At 35.9% G+C, this 26157-nt stretch overlaps 1 protein-coding gene and 1 non-coding gene across 2 annotated transcripts in view; both read right to left on the minus strand.

Moving 5' to 3' along the window:
* The window catches only part of ZNF804A (zinc finger protein 804A), a 347922-nt gene that overhangs the window by 11809 nt on the left and 309956 nt on the right, over positions 1-26157 (minus strand). The window lies entirely within an intron of this gene.
* On the minus strand, positions 2517-2588 carry TRNAC-ACA (transfer RNA cysteine (anticodon ACA)). Its single transcript has one exon. It is a non-coding gene; the product is annotated as a tRNA-Cys (tRNA).

The raw sequence follows: 26157 nt of genomic DNA on the forward strand, positions 1-26157 counted from the left end.
ATCACAAGTAGAGAGTCTGTGAGCTGCAAGGAAAAGATGCCACATAACGCAATGAAGATCCTGTGTGCCTCAACTAGGACCCAATGCAGTCAAACAAACAAATAAAATTAAAAATAACAGCAACTGCAAACTATGGGCCTACAGAATGCCATTTCCATCATTATGGTACTCCACATTTGTGATCATTGCTCTGATTAAGAAACTCTCTTCACAGCAAAGAAATAAAAAGTGTGGAAGTGGGCCCATGCTCATAGAATTCACTGGTCTTACCATGTTCCCCACTGTTTTGAAGTAGCTGGTTTGAAAGAAGGGAGGTATGACCTTTAGAAGGCTTAGTTATATCTAGAGTTATATCTAGAGTTAAATATCTAGGTGTCAATACCTAGCAGGGCTGGAGCAATGTTCTCCAAGAGGTTGTATGTCCTCTGAATTAGTGCCCAATATATACTGCTTTTTTCCCATAACCAGGACTGAAGGATTCAAAAATCAAGGGGTGGAAACTGAGGTGGCATCACTTACTACTACCCCTAGTGGTCCACTAGCAAAATCTTTGATTTCTGTACCCACAAACTTATGTTTTTCTGTCCTAGAAGTCTTAGTTCCAAATTGGAGAATAATCCCACCCAGGAGATATATCAATATTCCATTGAATTTGGAATTAAATTTTTTACTTTGCTGCTTTGGGCTTTTTATACTGAATCAACCTGCAAAGAAGGGTGGCGCTGTGCTGGGTGAGATGGCTTTTCCTGATCACCAAGGAGACAATGAACTACTAGCCACAATAGTGGTGAGGAAAGTTGTCTGGAATACAGGAGCTCCCTTTTGGGGTCCCAGAGTTATCATGCCCTGTGATTAAAGAAGGTCAATGAAAAACTACAACAACTCAATTCAGACAGTACTAGTAATGGTCCAGTCCCCTCAGGAATGAAGGTTTGAGTCATTTCATCATGGAAAATACCATGATCAGCTAAGATGCTTGTTGAGAGCAAAGGGAATGAATAGTGGAATAAAGCAGTTATAAATATCAACTATGATCACACGACTAGTTATATTAATTAATATAATTGTCATGGGTATTTCTTCCTCATTTAGTTATGAAATATATATACATTTTCTTTCTTCATTTATTCTGTTATCATGAGATATATTGAATTTATATCATAGTATATAACTAACAGGATTGCAAGAAGAGCTAACATTACCGAAGAATTTTAATCCTCTTCTGGGGAGAAAATTAGTGCATTTTCAGTTGTATAAAGAATGTGTTTATTTTAGGAAGCATATTACCTATTGTTGTCTTTGTTTAGACATTACATATAATTTAAGGGGAGAAGGAAATGGCAACCCACTCTAGTACTCTTGTCTGGAAAATCCCATGGATGGAGAAGCATGGTAGGCTACAGTCCATGGGGTCGCAAAGAGTCCAACATGACTGAGCAACGTCACTTTCACTTTCACTTTCAAGGGGATATCACGAGTTTGAGCAAGCTCCAGGAGTTGGTGATGGATAGAGAAGCCTGGGCTGCTGCATTCCATGGGGTAGCAAAGTTGGATGTGACAGAGCAAGTGAACTGAACTAAAGGAGATATCTATGGGTGCCAAATTGATGAGGGAAAGACTTAAGATAGTTAACTGTGTTTGTCAAGCTGGCTAGGCCACAGAACCCAGATATTTGGTCAAATACCAGACTAGATGTTAGACACCACTGTGAAGAAATTTTTTAGATGAGATTAACATTTAAATCAGTATATTTTAGATACTAATCTCATCTAAGATCATTTTTACATGAGATAAACTTTAAATCAGATAAGTAATAAGATTTATTCCTTAAATCCTAGTAAAGCAGATTACTCTCCATAATGTGGGTGGGCTTCATTCAGTCTGTTGCAGACAGCCTTTAGACTTTAGACTACAACATCAGCTCTTTCTTAGGTTTCCAACCTGGCAGATTTTGGACTTGTCATCTCCCACAATGTGTGAGCCAGTTCTTCAAAAGAAGTGAACAGACAGAGAGAGACTGATAGATAAATAGACATATTCTATTAGCTCTATTGGCTTCCCTCATAGCTCAATTGGTAAAGAACCTGCCTGCAATGCAAGAGACCCCGGTTCGATTCCTGGGTTGGGAAGATCCCCTGGAGAAGGAAATGGCAACCCACTCCAGTATTCTTGCCTGGAGAATCCCATGGACAGAGGAGCCTGGCAGGCTACAGTCCATGGGGTCACAAGAGTCAAACATGACTTACTGACTAAAGAGAGAGAGAGAGATTAGCTCTGTTTCTCTGGCAAACCCTGATTAATACAGGTTTTCATCAGAAGATGGGTATCTAGATATGATATTTGTGGTGAACAATGCAAATTGCCTTCACATTATATCCTGAAAGTGAAAGTGAAGTTGCTCAGTCGTGTCTGACTCTCTGTGACCCCATGGACTATAGCCTACCAGGTTCCACCATCCATGGGATTTTCCAGGCAAGAATACTGGAGTGGGTTGCCATTTCCTTCTCCAGGAGATCTTCCCTCCCCAGGGATTGAACCTAGGTCTCCTGCATTGTAGGCAGACACTTTACCATCTGAGCCACCAGGGAAGGATACATTATATCCTACATTCTTCTAATTCATTAGGTGAATTCCAATGTTGGGGGAGGGACAGGAGGATATTCAATTAAAATAATAAACATTTCAACCTCCCTGAAATGTGTGGTCATGTGACACAAGCCTCATTAACGGAATTGTAAGCAGATGCCTCTGAGGAGCATGCACCTAAAAAACAAGTCTCATTAAAAAATATATATATATATATATTTTAACTATGTTATTCACTTCATACCCATGTGTAATTGTGAGTCTTAGATGAGAAACAACCATCTTTTCAGCTGCAAGGCTATCAGCTTGACAGAGAAGGCCTAGATTCTGAAGATAGCAAAGCAAAAAATAAAAAAGACTCCCTGTCCCCTAATAGCATCTTTGAATTATGTATTATACTAGGATGGATTACCTATGTAGCTTGTAAAAAAAACAAAAGCCAACTTTACCTGATTTTACTTTCATTTGCAGCTGAATGAAATCTTAGCTTTATATACTGACTTACTAGATGTATGACTGGATAATTAATTTCATATTCTTAGAAATTTGTTCCCTCAGATGAAGTTGCTGATGATATCTAAAGTTCATTCTAGTTTCTACATTCCAAGATTGATGTTTTCAATGTCATCTTTTAAGATGAACTTAGTTTTTACCAAATAAAATGTGTATTTAGAACAATAATAATAATTACTTTGCTAAGTGTTTTCTTCACTACACGTAAACCCATTACTCCTTTAAACTGGTTCAATACTTCTGTTCCTATTTTCATATACCTTAGTAAGTCAATATTTTGCCCAATATTACTGTTTCCACAGACTTAAGATTTCCTTTAAATTCCTGAGAGTTGTTTCTATCAAGAACTATTTAATGGTTTTTGAAAAATCTAAGTATGTTTTCTATCTTATACAGAGTAATACCTTCAAAGAATTACAACTCAATCACCATCTCTATTTCCTGAATCAATTTATCTCTCTTGGAAGACACTACACACTGGGTTCTATTAGAATGTTAGCAAATATATTTCTGCAGGGAGGTTAAGATATTCAAGTGAATGGTATCACACTTCAATGTATAATTTCTTTCTAATCATTATCTAATCAATGGTTTTAAGCAGAGTGAACCTGTGGAAGCTTCTTTTTAAAATTTATTTTCCCATTACTATGATGAATGCATATCTTTTGGACTTTTCTCTTGGCAGCTTTAGAGGCATCTAATCTCTTAATGGCATATCAGATCGGAACAATATCTTTCCCCAAGGCCTCTCATTCTTTGGATTCCATTAACTGAAGTTTCTCTTTATGGACAAAAACTCATTCTATTTCTAATATAAAAGTCTTTGCAATCTGTATGTGTTATATCTAAAACTGATTTTTCCAACCATTCAGTTCATTTTCTTAAGTGCTGGATCAGAAGTGTCTTGCACATTGTAAGTACTCATGAATGCTTGTCAAATTGAATTGGCACAGGATTGCAGTGATTAACTTCTCATACAATAGGAGGCTTTGAAAATTTGTTAGCAAAAATCTCAATAAGATCTTTGGTATACAGACAAAGCGATGGAAACTTGAGTCTAAGAAATATTGATACTTTTATTTTAAAATATACACAAACAACTTCAGTAGCCAAAAGTACATTTAGAATTATGGTTCAATTTCATAAGGAAATACCATGCAGCTACTAAAGACCCTCTTTTTTATTATTTAAATTTATTTCTTTTAATTGGAGGCTAATTACTTTACAATATTGTATTGGTTTTGCCATATATAAAGAACCTCTTGATGAAAGTGAAAGAGAAGACTGAAAAAGCTGGCTTAAAGCTCAGCATTCAGAAAACAAAGATCATGGCATCTGGTCCCATCACTTCATGGCATATAGATAGGGAAACAGTGGAAACAGTGGCTGACTTTGTTTTTCTGGGCTTCAAAATCACTGCAGATGGTGATAGCAGCCATGACATTAAAAGATGCTTACTCCTTGGAAGGAAAGTTATGACCAACCTAGACAGCATACTGAAAAGCAGAGACATTCCTTTGTCAACAAAGGTCCATCTAGTCAAGGCTATGGTTTTTCCAGTGGTCATGTATGGATGTGAGAATTGGACGGTGAAGAAAGCTGAGCGCTGAAGAACTGATGCTTTTGAATTGTGGTGTTGGAGAAGACTCTTGAGAGTCCCTTGGAATGCAAGGAGATCCAACCAGTCCATCAGAAGTAAATCAGTCCTAGGTGTTCATTGGAAGGATTGATGTTGAAGCTGAAACCCCAATAGTTTGGCCACTTGATGTGAAGAACTGACTCATTGGAAAAGACCCTGATGCTGGGAAAGAGTGAGGGCAGGAGGAGAAGGGGACAACAGAGGATGAGATGGTTGAATGGCATCACCGACTCAATGGACATGGGTTTGGGTGAACTCCAGGAGTTAGTGATGGACAGGGAGGCCTCACATGCAGTGATTCATAGGGTCACAAAGAGTCGGACATGACTGAGCGACTGAACTGAACTACCAGTAATGCTAAGAGTTTAAGATATCTGGAATATTGTTGTATTATAATGCTAGTTTTTAAAGTGGCATGCTCATGATTTTACAATATAAAGCTATCTGTAGCTATAGTGGACTTCCCAGGTGGCCCTAGTGGTAAAGAACCCATCTGCCAATGCAGGAGATGTAAGAGACACAGAGATGTAAGAGACACAGGTTTGATCCCTGGGTCCGGAAGATCCCCTGGAGAAGGATATGGCAACTCAATCAGTATTCTTGCTTGGAAAATTACACAGAGAGAGGAATCTGACAGTCTACAGTCCATGGGGCTGCACAGAGTCAGACACAACTGAAATGACTGAGCACAGCACATCAGTAGCTACAGAAGACTAAAAATGCTAGAAATACATAAATGTTAATGAATATTTTTCTTTGTAAGGTAAAATTCGAAGTATTATACTTTTGTTTTCCATTATATGCTATTTTGCCATTTTTTTCCTTGTTAGGCTGTTTTACTATGGATTTTTAAATTTCAATTTGAAATATAAATAATAGATATACTTTAAGGCTGAAACAAAAATTATCATTGCACATATCTTCCTATCATACATTCATGTTTACATGCTTAGTCATTTAGTTGCATTCAATTCTTTGTGACCCTGTGGAATATAGCCCGTCTGGCTCCTCTGTTCATGGAATTTTCCAGGCAAGAATAATGGAGTTGATTGCCTTTTCCTTCTATAGGGTATCTTCCCAATCAGGGATTGAAGCTGCAGATGGTTTCTTTACCACTAGTGCTATTTGGGAACCCCACATTCATGTTTATGGCCTAATAAATAGTGGTGCTAGTGATAAAGAGCACACCTGCCAAAGCAGAAGACATAAGAGACACAGGTTTGATCCCTCGGTTGGCACACTCCCCTGGAAGAGGGCATAGCAATCCACTCCAGTAGCCTTGCCTGGAGAATATCAGGACAGACGAGCCTGGCAGGCTATAGTCTGTAGGGTGGCAAAGAGTCAGACATGACTGAAGTGACTTATCACACAAATAATTAGTGTTCAAAATACTTCCAAGATCTTTGAACATGCACAAGTAAATCATTATATGCAATACAAAATGATAAATCTGGTGGAGTTTTACATACAAGATCTTTAACATCATGGAATAATTGTGGGTTGGTTAATATTTTAATCATCTTTTTGGCATATATATGGTGGGAGAATAATATGCAGGGACCGTAGGACTCAAAATCTGTGAGAAATACAGTATCACATTATATAGAAATAGATATATACTTTTTTGATTTCTCTGTTAATAATATTTATATATACATAATTATGAAAGATTTACCATGTATTTATAATAAAAAATGATCAAATAGTAGACAAACATTCTCTCTATAGAGTAATTTAACATTGATGTAACTTATAGTGGTTTCTTAGGCATATAATAAAGATGGAATATTGTGTTATTAGACAATTTTGCTTATAACTGGAAATAACTCCTATTTTGAAAACTGCATTTGAGCTGAGGAGAATGTGAAGAATTTATTAATACTTGGTGGGAAGGCATTACTGGTGACTTCCTTGAGTGCAAACCAGGTTTGTCCCTTGCCAGGACCATAGAAATTATACGCACAGAGCCTTTTAGATATAATTGTTCCGATCTGTGAAATATGCAAACTTCTAAGCCACAGTGGGTTTCACATTCACCCCTGTGATGTCTCTTGGCAATAAAATGGTAACTTGAAATTCCAAGGGATAGAGCCTCCAAACTGTGTGGAAATGTAAGGACTCGTGTTGGAGAGAGAGAGAGGAAAAAAAAGCACCTGGTTTGAGATACTGGCTTTTAACTTTCAAAGTGAACCTAATGCTGAATAATAATTCAAAACTTCACATGTGGCAGGACAGGCCTGCCCAGGATAAGCTATGTTCTAGGCACTGAGACCAGAGCTGGGCATTGTGATCTTGCTGACCTCCACCCTGGGGGCTGCTTGAATTCTGCTTCACATCTCAAGAGCATGGAGATCTTGGCAGAGGCAGCCAAGAGCCAGAGAACAAACATGAAAGCAATACTTGAGTATCTGGGATGAAATCACCTTGAGGAGTCCTAAGATGAGGGATCTATGAGACCCTAATTGACGGCAGATCTCATAGAAACAAGCACTGGCCACGGTTAGATAGTAGGAGAAACATTACAGGAATGTGATGCCAGGATTTTAGAGCTACATGGCTACATGAAGATTGTTGTTAATCACTCAATCCTGTTGAACCTTTTGGTGACTCCATGGACTAACCCACCAGGCTCCTCTGCCCATGGGATTTCACAGGCAAGAATACTGGAATGCATTGCCATTTCCTCCTCCACAGGATCTACCCAATCCAGGGATCACACCCACGTCTCCTGTGTCTCCTATATTGGCATGCAGATTCTTTACCACTCAGCCACCTGGAAGCCCTCTACATGAAGATACAAGTTAAAAATCTTTCCAAATGTTCAGAAACTATTATTGCGTGATGTCAGTGAAAATGGCAGAGTAAAAGTTCTGGGAAGCTGACCCTATGCAGAAACAAAAAAATTAGTAAAAATTTTCAGAATCAACTTTGTCAAAACTCTGGAAAACAGTCAAGGTTTAATAGCAACCAAGCAACTGGTGAATTAAGAAAAAGATGATTTAAACATGGTAGGATCCATGAACATGGTATATTTCTCCATCTATTAGTGTCCTCTTTGATTTCTTTCATCAGTGTTTTATAGTTTTCTATATATAGGTCTTTAGTTTCTTTGGGTAGATATATTCCTAAGTATTTTATTCTTTTCGTTGCAATGGTGAATGGAATTGTTTCCTTAATTTCTTTTTCTACTTTCTCATTATTAGTGTATAGGAATGCAAGGGATTTCTGTGTGTTGATTTTATATCCTGCAACTTTACTATATTCATTGATGAGCTCTAGTAATTTTCTGGTGGAGTCTTTAGGGTTTTCCATGTAGAGGATCATGTTGTCTGCAAACAGTGAGAGTTTTACTTCTTCTTTTCCAATTTGGACTCCTTTTATTTCTTTTTCTGCTCTGATTGCTGTGGCCAAAACTTCCAGAACTATGTTGAATAGTAGCGGTGAAAGTGGACACCCTTGTCTTGTTCCTGACTTTAGGGGAAATGCTTTCAATTTTTCATCATTGAGGATAATGTTTGCTGTGGGTTTGTCATATATAGCTTTTATTATGTTGAGGTATGTTCCTTCTATTCCTGCTTTCTGGAGCGTTTTTATCATAAATGGATGTTGAATTTTGTCAAAGGCCTTCTCTGCATCTATTGAGGTAATCATATGGTTTTTATTTTTCAATTTGTTAATGCAAATGGGATCTAATTAAAATTAAAAGCTTCTGCACAACAAAGGAAACTATAAGCAAGGTGAAAAGACAGCCTTCTGAATGGGAGAAAATAATAGCAAATGAAGCAACTGACAAACAACTAATCTCAAAAATATATAAGCAACTTATGCAGCTCAATTCCAGAAAAAATAAATGACCCAATCAAAAAATGGGCCAAAGAACTAAATAGACATTTCTCCAAAGAAGACATACGGATGGCTAACAAACACATGAAAAGATGCTCAACATCACTCATTATCAGAGAAATGCAAATCAAAACCACAATGAGGTACCACTTCACACCAGTCAGAATGGCTGCGATCCAAAAATCTGCAAGCAATAAATGCTGGAGAGGGTGTGGAGAAAAGGGAACCCTCCTACACTGTTGGTGGGAATGCAAACTAGTACAGCCACTATGGAGAACAGTGTGGAGATTCCTTAAAAAATTGCAAATAGAACTACCTTATGACCCAGCAGTCCCACTGCTGGGCATACACACCGAGGAAACCAGAATCGAAAGAGACACATGTACCCCAATGTTCATCGCAGCACTGTTTATAATAGCCAGGACATGGAAACAACCTAGATGTCCATCAGCAGATGAATGGATAAGAAAGCTGTGGTACATATACACAATGGAGTATTACTCAGCCGTTAAAAAGAATTCATTTGAATCAGTTCTGATGAGATGGATGAAACTGGAGCCGATTATACAGAGTGAAGTAAGCCAGAAAGAAAAACACCAATACAGTATACTAACACATATATATGGAATCTAGAAAGATGGCAATGACGACCCTGTATGCAAGACAGGAAAAAAGACACAGCTGTGTATAACGGACTTTTGGACTCAGAGGGAGAGGGAGAGGGTGGGATGATTTTGGAGAATGGCATTCTATCATGTATACTATCATGTAAGAATTGAATCGCCAGTCCATGTCTGACGCAGGATACAGCATGCTTGGGGTTAGTGCATGGGATGACCCACTGAGATGTTATGGGGAGGGAGGTGGGAGGGGGGTTCATGTTTGGGAACGCATGTAAGAATTAAAGATTTTAAAATTAAAAAAAAAAAAATAAAAAATAAAAACATGGTAGGAGAGCTTTCTGGCATTTTAATTCACCTTTGTCCTTCCTACCTATCTGCAGAAAAAACAAACTGTTGATCAAAAATACAGTATCTGGTAAAACAATATTTCAGAAATAAAGAGTAAAATTAAGGTATTACCAAATAATTAAAAACTAAGGGAGTTGCTGCTAATAGACTTGTCTTATAAGAAAAGCTAAAGGGAGCCCCTCAGTCTGAAGTTAAAACATGAAAGAGTAACCTAAAGTCATATGAAAAAATAAAGTGCACTGGTAAAGGCAACTCCATAGGTAAATATAAAAGCCAGTATGACTGTGTTTTGCTTTGTAACTACTCTTTTACTTATATGTGTTTTAAAGTACAAATCATAATTCAGTAATTATAAATCTATGCATTGTATATATAATATAGAAAAATGTAACATAAAAACTACATGAAGAGTAAGGCACAGAGCTCTATCAGGGCAGCATTTTGAACACAATAAAAGACACCCAACACACCTTTTATAAAAATTAGTTCAATATGGATCAAAAACTAAATATAAAAGCTAAATCTACACAACTCTGAAGGAAATCATAGGGCTAAATCTTCACAACCATAGTTTTGGCAATGGTTCTTGCATATGACACCAAAAGCAAGATCAGCAAAAGAAAAGCACAGACAAATGGGAATAAATTAAGATTAAGCACTTATGTGCATCAAAGAAAGTAAGTGAAAAGATAACCTACAGACTGGGAAAAATACTTGCAAATAAAATAACATAACAGTCAATTATCCAACTATATATGGAATCTAAAAAATACAGCAAACTAGTGAAAATAATAAAAAAGAAGACTCATAGAGAATAAATTAGTAGTTACCAGTGGGAAGCAGGGGAGGGGCAGTACAGGGTGGGAGGGATGGAAGGCACAAACTTTTGGGTGTAAGTAAGATAGGCTCAAACATAATGAACACATGTAGCTAATGTTTTATAATTTTAAAATTTCAACAACCAAATATTTAAAAATGGGCAAGATGTTTGAACAGACATTTATCTGAGGAAGCTATGAAAATGGCAAACAAGGACAGGAAAGTATGCTTAGCAATGAGATGGCATTTCATAATTATTAGGATGGATACTTTTTTAAAAGGAAAATAGCGTATGTTGGCAAAGATATGGAGAAACTGGAACTCATTTTAATTGCTATTGGCAATGCAAAATGGGCAGTTGCTATTGAGTATTCTCTGGCAGATGCTCAAAAAATTAAACATATAATTATCTATAATCTAGCAATTCCATTCCTACATATATACATAAAGTGTTTCAAAACAAATTTAAAAAAATACTTGCATACAAATGAACACATAAGCACTATTTGCAATAGTCAAGAGAGGAAAATGATTCAAGTGTCCATCAATGATAAATGGACAAACTATGGTATATCCATACAATGGAACATTATTTACCCATGAAAAGGGATGTACAATATGGATATACTTCAAAAATGTTGTGCTAAGTTAAGCCAGACATAAAATGACACAAATCATATGATTCCATTTATATGAAATTTTTATAAAGCAAAACCCATAGATATAGAAAGCAGAGTGACTTTGGGTTGGGGTAGGGGAAAATGGGGAGTGACTCTTTAAAGTGTATGGGGTCTCTTTTTTGGGTGATGAAAATGTGAAGCTAGATAGAGATGATAGTTTCACAGAATTATGAATGTATTAATACCACTGAATTTACAAGCAATTTGTATAATAAAGTGAATTGCTCATTTTATTATGGTGAATTTTATGCTATGTGAATTTCACCTAAAAAGTAAAACATGAATTGATTTTTTCATATTATTTATATAATCAACATTTTATTCAAAATTTTCCTTAATTGGTTAAAACAAAATGAGTTAGTTTTAAGACCCTCAAGCAAAATTGCCAGTTGGGAGAAGGTAGAAATAAGAGGATCAAAAGATATGAAAAAGTAATAATAAATATAAAATAAAAAATTTTGTTTTGGCTTACTCACTCATTTATCTATTTAAAAATCACTGACATTAAAACTACTACATTGTTTTCTTTTCTTCTTTTTAATAAATAAGCATTTTACACTCCAAAGTACTGCTTTTCACTAGCCTATGGGCAGTTAATTTAAAATGCTCAGGATAATATCTAATCTAATAACTATAGATATCTCTTAGTTATTTTCAGAAGACTCCTGAGAACTACAGATGGATTTTAGGGACTTCATTTCCTGTCACTTTGTCTTAAGAAAATATGGGAAATCTCCAGGAGGCTAGATTTTCAGTATTTAATTGAGTACATCACTATCCCCCCAAAATTGGAATTTAAGGTATTCAGAAAACTTCCCAAATTCCACACTCATGGTAATATGTTAACACTAGTTTCATTGTAAACATATGTCAGTATTATTCTACAGGAAGGATAAATTATTAGTTTGAGGACACTTCAAGAGATGAAATTTGACTTCACGATTTGCTGTCTGTGTGACCCTTGGTGATCCTTCCACCATTTGTAAAATGAAGAAAACAAATATGCAAAGCACATTTATTTCCTTTCACTCAGTAAATATCAATTTTTTTTCTCTTCCTTATTCTAATCCAAAAGTTAAAGGGTAGAAGTTTGTCTATTCTATAGGGATCTCATTTGAGATTGAATTCAATGACCTAAAGACTACTTTATCTTGCAAACCTGCACCAAAAAACTTTTTTTAAAAAATGCTAATTAATCAAGAGGCATAATTGTATAAAGAAATATCAGAAAGTTTATTTAAGCCAGTTTAATGTAAAATAAAAGTTTTATAAACAAATATGATATTTAATTGTGTAACATAAACACTAAATAATTTTTGAAGGTAGATCTTTATTGCATCATGTGGGTCTTTCACTGTGGTGTGCAACTCTAGTCATGTTTCATGGGCTCCAGAGTATGTGGGCTTCAGAAGTTATAGTGCAAGCTTAGCGGCTCCATGTCACATGGACCTTAGTTCCCTGACCAGGGATCAAACCCCTGTCCCTTGAATTGCAAGGCAGATTCTTAACTACTGGACCACCAGGGAAGTCCCTAAAGTCTGCTAATCTTAATACTAGATAAAACCATTGATACAGCTCTCATAATTCTAATCAAAGGTACCTTTGATAGAAAGAAAACTGGTTCCCTAAAATGTTTCTATCTTAATCCCCGGAATCTGCAAATATACTACCTTGCATGGCAAAGGGACTTCACAGATATCCCTAAACTAAGGACTGTGAAAGGGGGAAATATTCCTGGATTAGCCAGGTAAGGCCAGATATGATCACAAGCATCCTTAGAAATGAAAGAGGGGACAAGAAAGCCAGAGTCACAGGACATGTGATCATAGAAGCAGAGGTGATGGATAGGAAGAGAGGGAAAGAGAGAGAGAGAGATGGAGAAATTTGAAGATAGTATCCTCTTGCTGACTTTGAAGATGAGGGAAGGGGTTATGATCCAAAGAATAAAGGCAGCTTCTTAAAACTGGAAAAGGCAAGAACATTGATTCTCTCCCATAGCCTCTAGAAGAAACAAAGCCCTGATGACATGTTGCTTTTAGGACTCTGACAATTTGTGTTAAATTGGTAATAATTTGGTACAACAGCAATAGAAAATTAACACAGTACCTAAGAAATAATTATTTTTTTCTAGCAGAAGCTTACCAAAACAGGGGATATAAGATATGTGGGGGAAAGATTAGATTTAAGTTACAAGATACATTGGGAGGATATGATTTATTTGTAGTTATCTGTATGACTTTATGAATCATATTGTTAAAAGTTTATGTCCTCAACTATTAAATATGAACTTTCCAGCTTTTAGAATTTTAAAAAAATCAAAATAATAAATATGTTTTTTAACTACTAAATATTATATGTTTATATGACATAATATTGTTATTTTATTATTTAGATGATGAAATGTCTGATAGTTTGAATTTGAAAACCTAAACCTCTGACATCATTCATTTATTTGTGAGTCAACAATATGATATTTTCTATTAAAATATTTCATCCATTTAAAGGAGTATTCTTAGTTTGTTAGTGTCAGTACTTGGAGTGTCACAAGTTAATTTAAGAGTATAGTTTGCTCTCAGCAATATAAATTCTGGCAGAATAAAATACATCATATATGAGACACAGAGCCATTTTTTTTTCAGAAGATAAGAGATTTCAAGTTTTCCAAAAAGGATTTATGAAGAAATGTAAAAGCTTTGTATACTTGTCAAAAACAAAATAAAAGAAACAAACAAAAAAACCCCAATATAATGAAATATAATGAAAATCTTTAAGAGATAGAAGAAAGAACATCACAGGTACTTTAAAATCAGAAACAAAGACATGGAGCTGTAGAAGGAATGTTTAGAGTTTATAATAAGAAATGTAGAATGATGAGAGAATGTGTTAATTTTGTATATCTCTCTGAAAAAAAATCACACAAACCAAGGGATTAAAATGACACACTTTTATTTGTTATGGTTCCTACGGTTAAATGTCAGACTCAGTGATTGTGCTCTCAGCTCAGGGTACACAAGGCTGAAATCAAGGTGTCAGTTAGCACTGAGTTTTCATCCAGAAAGAAGTGTGTTAGTCACTAAGTTGTGTCTGTCTCTTTGCCATCCCATGGACTGTAGCCTGCCAGGCTCCTCTGTCCACAGAATTATTCTCAAGGCAAAGATACTGGAGTGGGTAGCCATTCCTTTCTTCAGTGGATGTTCCCAACCCAAGGATCAAACCCAGGTCTCCTGCATTATGGGCAGATTCTTTATCATCTGAGCCACCAGGGAAAAATGTGTTCCCAAGTTAAATCTTGTTGTTGGCAAAATTCAGTTCTTTGTGACTACAGGACCGTTTCCTTGCTGGCTGTCACTCAGAGACCTCTGAACTATTAGTATTTGCTGCATTTCTTTCCATAGAGCCCCGTACAACTTCAAAGCCAGCTGGCTATCACTGTCCTCCATTCTCTCCCAGAGTTTCATCAAACTCATGTCCACTGAGTTGGTGGTGCCATCCTATGATCTCATCCTCTTTCACCTCCTTGTCCCATTGCCCTCAATCTTTCTCAGAATCAGGATCTTTTCCAATAAGTCAGCTCTTCACATCCAGTGGCCAAAATATTGTAACTTCAGCTATAGCATCAGTCCTTCCAGTGAATATTCAGGGTTAATTTCCTTTAGTATTGACTGGTTTGATCTCCTTGTAGTTAAGGGACTCTCAAGAATCTTCTCTTCTGCCATTAGAGTGGTATCATCTACATATTGAAGTTGTTGATATTTCTCCCTGCAATCTTGATTCCACCTTGATTCATCCAATCCAGCATGTACTCTACATTTGGGCTTCCTGGGTGGCGCTAGTGCTAAAGAACCTGCCTGCCAATGCAGGAGACCCAAGAGAAGTGGTTTCAATCCCTGGAATGGGAGGAAACCCTGGAAGAGGGCATAGCAACCTACTCCAGTATTCATGCCTGGAGAATCCCCATGGACAGAGGAAGCTGGTGAACTACAGTCCATAGGGCTGCAAAGAGCTGGACACAACTGAAGCAACTTAGTACATAGGCACTCCCTGTACATATAGGTTAAATAAACAGTGTGACAATATACAGCCTTGACATAATCCTAACCCAATTTTGAACTAGTTTGTTGTTTCACGTCTGATTCTGTTGCTTCTTGACCTGTATAAAGGTTTCTCAGGAGACAGGTAAGGTGGTCTGGGACTCCCATCTGTTTAAGAATTTGGCACAGTTTGTTGTGATCCACACAGTCAAATGCTTTAATATAGTCAATGAAGCAGAAGTAGAAGTTTCTCTGGAATTCCCTTGCTTTCTCTATGATCCAACAAATGTTGGCAATTTATTCTCTGGTTCCTTTGCCTTTTCTAAATCCAGCTTGTATGTCTGGAATTTCTTGGTTTGAATACTGCTGAAGCTTATGAGATTATGTTAAGCCTAATGAGATCATCTTAAAGTCAACTAATTTGGGATCCTAATTGCACCTGCAAAATCACTTCACAGTAGAACAGAGATTAAATTGTAATTGAATAACAGGGAGAAGATGTGTATACATAAGGGGCTAGGAATTTTGAGGGTCATTATAGAATCCCACCTGTCTAGGAATAAAGCACTGAAGCTATAAAGATATTAAAATGGAATGCACTGTTCTTAAAGGCAGAAAGTCTTAAATGTTATGTTAATATGCTTAGATTATACAATTATACAAAATTGGGGCAACGACCCTTCTATATATTATTTTATGAAGTTTTTAAGGAAAACCAGAAATTTCAAGTAAGTTGAAAAATGTGTGATCCAGCAACTATTTTCCTTCCTTGTCGTTCCAGTGATCAAATGGAGATGACAAAACACAATTAAGAAGAAAGAAAAATAATAAATGTTCCTCACACCCAGAAAATGAGTCAGAATTGGAACTGAATATTTGAAGAAATCCAGATTATAAGGCCAAAGAGATTGGATTGACAGGAAATACATGTAAGGAACATGGCAGCTCAGAACACTGAGATAATAGGGGTGATTCCAAAGGGAAATTATGAGAATTTGCAGTGGACAAATACAAAAGAGAGGAGTGAGCCCTGATGTAGCTATTAGACTAATTTAAACACTGAATTCTGAATAGCTAGGCCATTGGGATTCATCCAGCAAAATAAGGACCTCCTACTTCAGCAGTGAAAGGGGCACCTATCTCTTCCAGCTAGATTGCTATGCTATGCTATGCTAAGTCACTTCAGTCATGTCTGACTCTGTGCGACCCCATAGATGGCAGCCAACCAGGCTCCCCCGTCCCTGGGATTCTCAGGCAAGAACACTAGAATGGGTTGCCATTTCCTTCTCCAATGCATGAAGGTGAAAAGTGAAAAGTGAAGTTGCTCAGTCATGTCTGACCCTCAGCGACTCCATGGACTGAAGCCTACTGCGTCCTCTGTCCATGGGATTTTCCAGGCAAGAGTACTGGAGTGGGGTGCCATTGCCTTCTCCACCAGCTAGATTGCCCACCACAAAATCACCCCCATGAAAACATGCCTATAAGCACTCTTTGCCAAAAAACACAAAACCCACCAAGAATCTGCACTCAGCTTTCTGTACTGATTCTGTACTAAGGTCTTTCTGGAGGAAAAAAGTAACACATTACCTATGAAAAGTGATACTGAAACTGACATAAACAATAATACTGAATGACAGAAAGTCAAAAAACAAAAACAAAACCTAAAAACCTACTAATTCAAATTTCTAAGGGACGATTATTTGAACCCAGAATTTTATATACTTAGGCAAATGTAAAGAGAAAAAAAGTACTTTTAAACATGCCAGAGCAAAAAAAAAAAATGTCATCTGATTATCATAAATATGATCTTTTGTCAGGATAAACCACAGTAAAAGAAAAAGAAATACCTAAGAAAGGACAACATGAACCAAATGAATCAGCAGCAATTGAGTATTATCAAAAAGAATCAAAGAAAGCTTACAAGAAGTTAAAAGGAGGCCTTTGAAACTTGAAGGCAGAGATGATCGCTTTCAAGCAGCAGGATTTAGTAGCAAAGGATTATGTTCCCTTCTTTATGTGTTCAGTCAAGACTTGGTTCTGTAAAAAGTACTGACTTAATCATAATAATGTATACATTCATGTGGGGCATAAAGTGATTCAACAGAAAAACAGTGCACTGAAGACTTAATTGCAGCTGTAGGAACAAAGTAAATTTTATGGTATTCTTTTAATAGTTTCAAATTGTTTAACTTGCAAAAACACTGAAGTAAGGAAAAAGTTAAAATGCAGGCAGACTAAATTCTTTATCTTTTACATCAATGGGGCAATATACAACACCTAAAGTTGATATGAAGAAATCAGTAAGGAAGAAAATATTATTTAAAATTACAAGAAAACTACTAGGTATCATATGGATAATAGTATATTTCATAAAAATTATAGGTGAATGGGCAAAATAGGAAATAAAAATACTAATTTTTTTATCTTTCATAATAGTACATCAGTCTAAATCAACAAAAGGTATATAATACTTGAATATATACTTTTAATAAGAATGATCTATAAATAGTTAAATTTGCTTACCTCTTAGATCTGGAAATACAATGAAGAGATAAGGACAGGATTTTTATATACAATTCTGGATCATTCTATTTGTATATATTCCTCTATTCAAACTTAAAACTTGTTTTACATTTTAAAAAATAACTCAAATTTAAAAGGACAGGAGAAAACATTTAACATATAATTAAAATAAACTGAAAGATTTTATAGGAACACAATTTAATTGTCCCTAATAGGAACCAGAGATCAAACTGCCAACATTCGTTGGATCATAGAAAAAGCAAGAAAATTTCAGAAAAACAGCTACTTCTGCTTCATTGACTATGCTAAAGCCTTTTACTGTGTGGATCACAATGAACTGTGGAAATTCTTAAAGAGATGGGAATACCAGACCACCTTACCTGCCTCCTGAGAAACCTGTATGAAAGTCATGAAGCAATAGTTAGAACCGGACATGGAACAACGGACTGGTTCAAAATTGAGAAAGGAATACATCAAGGCTGTATATTGTCACCTTACTTATTTAACTTATATGGAGAGTACATCATGTGAAATGTCAGGCTGGATGAAGCACAAGCTGGCATCAAGGCCTCAGGTATGCAGATGAGTTATACATGATTATAAAACCTGAACTCTTTCTAAGCTGATAAAGCCTTTCGTCATTGACTAAAAAAAGTACTATCTACACCTCTAAATTATATTTAGACAATAGTTGACAATATGAGACTGGAGTCAGACCTTTGTTCAAGCTCCCCATTCTACCACTTTTTAGCTGTTTTATCAGTTTCCTTATTTATAAGATGGATATAATAACTAGTTGATACAGTTTTGGTAAACATTAAATGAACTAAAGCATCCGAAATATTTAGTATAATTCTTGCTTAGAATAAGAGCCCTGAATTATTGCAAATTTTTAAACTATGTGTCTGCATGTGTGCTCAGTTGATTGCTCAGTCATGTCCAACTCTTTGTGACAGGATCCTCTGTCCACGGGAATGTCCAGGCAAGAATACTGGAGTGGGTTGCCATTTCCTCCTTCAAGGGGTCTTCCCAACCCAGGGATCAAACTCACATCTCCTGCACTGGCAGGAGGATTCTTTACCACTTTACCACGGTGTCACCTGGGAAGTTTTAATAACCTTTATAATAGCCTTTAATAACCTTCATATGTCATTAGCATGAGTATCTAGTTATTTGTATTTAATTAGCATTAAATCAGACATATGAATTGCTGGCATGGTGAAATACAGGACAAGAAAAATAGAAGGACCTGGTAAATTCAAAAGAATGTAGATCTTTAGAGTCAGGAAACTGACCTGCTATGGCTTTGCAATTTGGCCAAGCTATAGCTAGTGGTAGTTGACAACTCTTATGAAAATAGTGTCTAATAGCAGGGATTCCTTCTTCATTATAGCTGGATAATATTTTATTGTTTCTCACTTTTTTTTTTTTTTTTTGTCCATTCATCTGTCAATGGACCCTTAGGTTGTTTCTATATATTTTGACTATTGTGAATAACGCTGCAATGGACAGATGAAAGACTGATTTCACTTCCTTCATATATATACTCAGGAGTGGAACTGCTGGGACATATGGCAGTTCTATTAGTTTTTGAGGGACCTCCATATTGTTTTGCTATTGGCTGCACCAATTTACATTTCCATCAACAGTGTACAAAGGTTCCCTTTACCTCACACCCTCTCCAATACTTGTAATCTCTTGTCTTTTTTATAATAACTGTCCTCACAGTTGTGAGATGATATCTTATCATGCTTTTGATTTGCATTTCCCTGATGATAGTGTCATTTGCAACAGTATAGATAAACCTGGACATCCAAGACATGATGCTAAGTGAAGTAAGAAAACACAGAAAGTCAAATACTTGTATGTATGATATCACTTCTATATAAAATCTAAAAAGATGTTTAACTTATAAAAGCAAAGAGAAGAATGTTGGTTGAAGGAAATGGGGAGATGTTGGTCAAGGGGGGCACAAACATTCAGTTATGTAGGATGACTATGTTCTGAAAATGTACAGCATGGTGACTATAGATAAATAACATTGAAATAATATATTGTATACTTGAAGCTTCCTAAGAGAACAGATCTTAAATGTTCTCACCACAAAAAAGTAACTGTGGTTGATAACTATAATTATATTTGATAATGTATGTGCTAATTAACTTGATTTGGTAATCATTTTCAATAAATACCTACATTAAACCATCATATTATATAATTTAAAAAACATCATGTTACACAACTTTTTTGTTAATAATACTTTAAGGAACCCAGAAAAATTCCAAGTGAAGTTTCTCTGACTAATTTCTAGAGAATACTGCTTACTACTCAGGGGGCACTTAAGATATAAGAACATCACCAAAACAAAACAATACACTTTCAGGTGACCAAATCTGTCTGAGCCACATTCTGGTACTGTCTTTAAGTACAATTGAGGGGAAAAGGTAGCCAAATGTGCATATACTTTGTAGATATTTAATAAATCAGTATATGTATACAAATGGAAGATAAGCTAAAATGTCATGCAATATTGCACAGCCACACACATTTATAGATAAATGAATTACCCCAAATCTCACTTCTAATTTGAAAATATGCCATTGTAACAGCAAGATCCAAGTCAATGGTTTATATTGGACAAACCATAAAAAAGTAAACAATAATAGGATAAAGAAAGCTCATTACTTCCATGATTATTTATGGGTATGAACAGTTTTATAGAATTTACAATAACATTTAGAGCAAAAATAATCATGGATATTTTATTAAATCACAGAATCTTTCATAAAAACCTATTGACACCTTTAGGGACTAGTAACCAGAGTGATAGGCTCCCCAGGTAGTGCCGTAGTAAAGAATCCACCTACCAATGGAGGAGACACAAGAGACGTGAGTTCAATCTCTGGGTTGGGAAGATTGCCCAAAAGAAAAAATGGCAACCCAATCCAGTATTCTTACCTGGAAAATCCCACGAACCGAGAGGTCTGGCGGGTTATAGTCCATGGGGTCATAAAAGAGTTGGACACAATTTAGCAGCTAATCAACAACTAGATGCCACTACACGCTATTTAGAAATGCTAAAATACTCAAAACTGACAATACCAAATACTGGAAAGGATATAGAATAATAAAATCTCTTTTTCACTGCTGGTGGGAATTTACAATTGTGTAGTCACTTTAGAAGGCAGTTTAGTGGTTTCTTATAACACTAAAGACACTCAAAATGCAATCCAGTACTTGTGTTCCTAGGCATTTAGCCCCAAAATTGGAACTCTTATTCACTGCTGATGGGAATGCAAAGTTGTACAGTCATTTTGGAATACAGTTTGCAATTCCTTAGAGAGTTAAACATAATTTACAATTCATCAATAATACTCTTAGATATTTAACAAATTCAGTTGCAGTGTATGTTCACTTTAAAATCTACATACAGATATTTGTAAGGAGATTTATTTATAATTACCCAAAATTGGGAGTAACCAAAATGTCTTTCTCTGGCTGAATGGATGAAAAACCGTGTTATGTCCATATAACACAGTGTTGAGTGAGTGAGTGACAGTCGCTCAGTTTTGTCCAACTGTTTGTGACCCCATGGACTGCAGCCTACCAGGCTCCTCTGTCCATGGAATTCTACGGGCAAGAATACTGGAATGGGTTACCATTTCCTTCTCCATAATAGAGTGTTATTTCACAATCAAAAAAAAAAAAAAAAAGAGCCATCAAGTCACTAAAAATGTAGAGGAGACTTAAACGTATACTGGTAAATGAAAGAAGTCAGTTGAAAAAGACTATATACTGTTTGATTCCAATTATATAAGATGCAAAAGACAAAACTACAGAGAGAGTAAGAAAAAAATCATTGGTCACCAGGCATTCAAGGGAAGGAGGGAAGGGATAAACATAGGGGACTTTTAGTGCAACAAACTATTCTGCTTGATACTGTAACAGTGGATACATGACATTATGTATTTTCCAGAACAATAGAACTTAAAACATAAAGAGCAAATCTTAATGTATGCAAATTAAAAAAATGTTTAGGAAGTTAGAGATCTTATAAAAGAATGCAGACGATAATAAGAAAAACTAACTGTTTTATACATACATGAAACCTCACTGAAGAGGCGTGTGAAAAAATGCTGACCCAAGTAACTTTGATAATTGACAAATTAAAGGTAAAAGAAACTATAAGTACTCTATTCTAGATACTACAGATCCCCATAGAGTATGAGTTAGCAATTCTGACACTACCATACTTGTACTTGGAACTGAACAAATATGTAAATAGATTACAGATAGTGGGAACCAATCTCTCAATGTGGAATGGGAATATACAGACAAACCAGAGGAATAGTCTAGAACAATCCACATCTTAATAGACTGTAATTGGAGAGAGTATAAATGTATATTCAGCTTAAAATAAATACAGATGATTATATAAAGTAGAATATGAAAAAAGTATAGGAATTTATACTTAAATAATTAAGCATGCATTACTATATACAAATATATCTTTGTTCTGTAGCTGAAATAGTTAGGAACATTCATGGTCACCTGGCAATGAGTAGAACTAGAGCCCAGATCTTGCTTTCTAAAACTACTCTCCAAAAACAGTAATCCGGTCCCTCGGGGCAATGGTTGACTCTAGGTTTAGGGCAATAAATATAAGAGAAAATATGGATATTAGAAGGTTAAGTAGTATTAAAAACAAAGGGAGAATCCCACAGGAAATTTTAAAAAATGAATAGGGAGAATGGGGGTATGTGGGGAGAATACAAGAGCCAATTGAAAAAAAGAGTTCCCAATCTTCAAAGCTGGAATAACTTGAGCTAGAACATAAGATAATATTAGATTACCACCCAAAGTATAAAGTATCCATACTGATGCAAATAAATGACTGCATTAAATAAATTAATGTGGAAGAAGGCTCAAGTGTCCCAAGAAGTAAATTTCCAAAATAATTTATGTAGATACTTTTTCTCAAGGAGGTGGGTCATAATACCTCATTCATTAGATGTAGGCTGCCCAGGGCTATTACATCCAAAAAATTAAGGTTTGAGAAGGGGGAAAAAAGAGTAAATTTACATTGGAAAAATCTGACAAACCCAGGGATTAAGTTAAAATCAACTCATGATAATTCATGATGATAAAATGTACCATTGGAAAAAATTACACTTTATATTTGTTATATACCCCCCTCCAAAAATAACCCAATGTAATCATTAAAAATAATAAAAGAATATAACAAATCCCAATTGTGGGACATTATACAAAATATCTAATCAGACCAACCTAGATAGCATACTGAAAAGCAGAGACATTACTTTGCCAACTAAGGTCCATCTAGTCAAGGCTATGGTTTCTCCTGTAGTCATGTATGGATGTGAGAGTTGGACTGTGAAGAAGGCTGAGTGCCAAAGAATTTATGCTTTTGAACTGTGGTGTTGGAGAAGACTCTTGAGAGTCCCTTGGACTGCAAGGAGATCCAACCAGTCCATTCTGAAGGAGATCAGCCCTGGGATTTCTTTGGAAGGAATGATGCTAAAGCTGAAACTCCAGTACTTTGGCCACCTCATGCGAAGAGTTGACTCATTGGAAAAGACTTAGATGCTGGGAGGGATTGGGGGCAGGAGAAGAAGGGGACGACCGAGGATGAGATGGCTGGATGGCATCACTGACTCAATGGACGTGAGTCTGAGTGAGCTTCGGGAGTTGGTGATGGACAGGGAGGCCTGGAGTGCTGCGATTCATGGGGTCGCAAAGAGTCGGACACAAATGAGCGACTGCACTGAACTGAACTAAACTGAACTGAACTCTTCAAAACTGTAAAAATCATTATAAACAAGCAAAGTTCAACAAACTGTTGCAGCCAACTGATGCCTAAGGAGACATGATAACGATATGTAATGTGGTATCTTGGAACCAAAAAATAACATTAGGTGAAAACTAAGGAAATTGGAATAAACCAGCATATCTACTGTTCAGATTTTTAGCTAATAGTGGTATATCAACATTGATTCATTAATTGTAGCAAATATATTGTGGCAATGTAAGACATTAATAATGAGAGAAATTGCAAGAATAATGCATGTATATGGGAATACACTGTACTATCTTGTTAATTTTCTTTGTAAATCTAAAACTGTTATGAATAAATAAATAAATATATATATAATATAGTAATGATAACAAATGAGGAATAAAGATAATCAGAAGAAAATATGTTATGTATGGAAATTGTAAAACATATAAATAAATTATGTGTAAGAATCAATTTTATTAGAAAATATTCAGAGATGAAAATGTTATATAATAAGTAGCAAAATGTTCAGTATTAAGCAAAAGCAGTAAGACAGTTTTTCACAATTGTCTATGTTAGAAACTGAGAAAGGCTAAAACTCTCTAAGAAGTTTCTAAAAAAGTGATAAATTAAAAAAAAGAAGAAATGATATCTCTCCAGTATTCCAATCACATGTGCTCATGGTAGTAATAACACCATACATTTTTATGTTACCAGAAAGTATTTCTCATTGGCCTGTGTTACATCCCTAAAGAATAGAGGATTACAGATTTAAAAGAGCAATTTAATGTTCACATATACTAAAGAGTATAGTAAAAATAAATGCACTTTGTTAAGAGGACATTTTTAAGGAATTGGACTGAAAGTATAATTTTAGATTTGCTTTACCATAATGAGATTACTAAACATTTAAAAGTTGGACACAGAAGAAAATGAAGGTGTAAGTTAAGTTTCTTGGTATTTCTTTGTGAGAGTTGGAAACTTTAAAAACATTTTCTTTCACTAGTTCAGAATCATTTTAATTAAATGACCTGAGAGCATACTGGGAAAGATTAGCCACCAAATTAAAACTGCTTTTAGACTAGCATTGGATGAGAAAAGTCAGCAAAATTCTCTTCGAATGAATATATCTTGTTGTTTACATCTATTTCTTTTTTAATGAACACCTAGCTGCATAATTTTTTTTTCTATTCTTTTTTTTTAAAGTAATCTCTCTTCTTTCGCTAATGATTCAGCATTCAAAATGAACATTTCACTGGGATATTCAAACTTAAAAATCTTTGCAAATGATTTAGTAGCCTTTTCAGCTCATCATTATTGCTATGTGTCAAACAGAGCATCTGGAAAGATTGCTTAATTCCAACTTTAATCATGTTTCTGTTTAGTTTGATGTTATTTTTAAAATTCAAATGAAATAATATTTTATCCACATTAAGACTCTGTAAAAGGAAATGAGGGTCATTACCACAGAAGAAGAGATTCTGTGTGAATAGGAAATTAGATAAATCCAATATGTATTTACATTATTTTGAAAGTTAGATAAAAGGAGGTACTCTGATAAGAAACAGAAGAAGAAAAAAATGATCTGCATTTTAGTACCAGACTGTTTTTGTTTGTTTGTTTTTTCACTACAGGAACCATACTGTACATTACATCTCAAGGACTCATTTGTTTTATGACTGGAAGAAACTTTTCATGTATTTAATGGCCCAGTGAACTAATGAAGAAAAAGAAGTAATTAAAAACCACATTACAAAAAATTTTGGAAATAATTTGAAAGAGTTGATTTTAGATGTTTGCAGAAATATTTTGATCAGTTCATAGGATGAAGAAGGATAAACAATGAAAGACTTTAGAAAACAGCAAGTTAATACATATAATTGAACTAACTGTTGTGTGTTAAAGGTAATGTTTTCCATTAGGTTAGCTGAGCAATCAGAAAATCTGGGAGAGATTGAAGGCAGGAGGAGAAGGGGACGACAGAGGATGAGATGGTTGGATGACATCACCGACTGGATGGACATGAGTTTGAGCAAGCTCTGGGAGTTGGTGATGGAGAGGGAAACCTCAGGAGCAGCAGTCCATGGGGTCTCAAAGAGTTGGACATGCCTGAGCGACTGAACTGAACTGAACTAACCAGTCAGAATGCTTCTCAGTGTACTAATAGAAAGGCAGGAACAAGATGGTGTAGTAGAAGACCCAGAGCTCAGGTTCTCCCACAGACACACAAAAACTACAACATACAGGAGGACTCCCTCTTAGAACAATCTAGAGATTAGCAGAATGGCTCTTCCACAACTAAGGGTATAAAGAAAAAACACAGCAAGATGGGTAGGGGGGAAAGAGAAGCAATCTAATGAGGACCCACAACTCCAGCAGGTGACTCACAAAAGGAAGGGAAATCACAAACTCAGATATACTCCTGAGAAGTGAGGCGTTTGAGCCCCTGGAACATGGTATCCAGCCCTGTGAAGATGAATTCCCTTAACTGGTCTTGAAAACCAGCAGGGCTCAGGACCTGGAGAATGGAGGGCTGTAGGAAACTGAGTCTCTACTCTTAAATGGCACATGTACGAATTTACTTGCTGCGTAGTCAGCACAAAGCAGACTGAAAAGTCCCTGGTGCTCTAGGCAACTGCCCCTAGCACACCCTTAGCCTTTAACAGGCTCCAGCTCCAGCTCCATCTCCCTTGAGTAAGGTGACAGCCCCAGAGGCCCCACCCCACCTCTGTCTGTGGCTCCACCCCACCCCACC

Source organism: Capricornis sumatraensis, chromosome 3 (genome assembly GCF_032405125.1).
Source record: "Capricornis sumatraensis isolate serow.1 chromosome 3, serow.2, whole genome shotgun sequence".
Taxonomy (NCBI): Eukaryota; Metazoa; Chordata; class Mammalia; order Artiodactyla; family Bovidae; genus Capricornis; species Capricornis sumatraensis.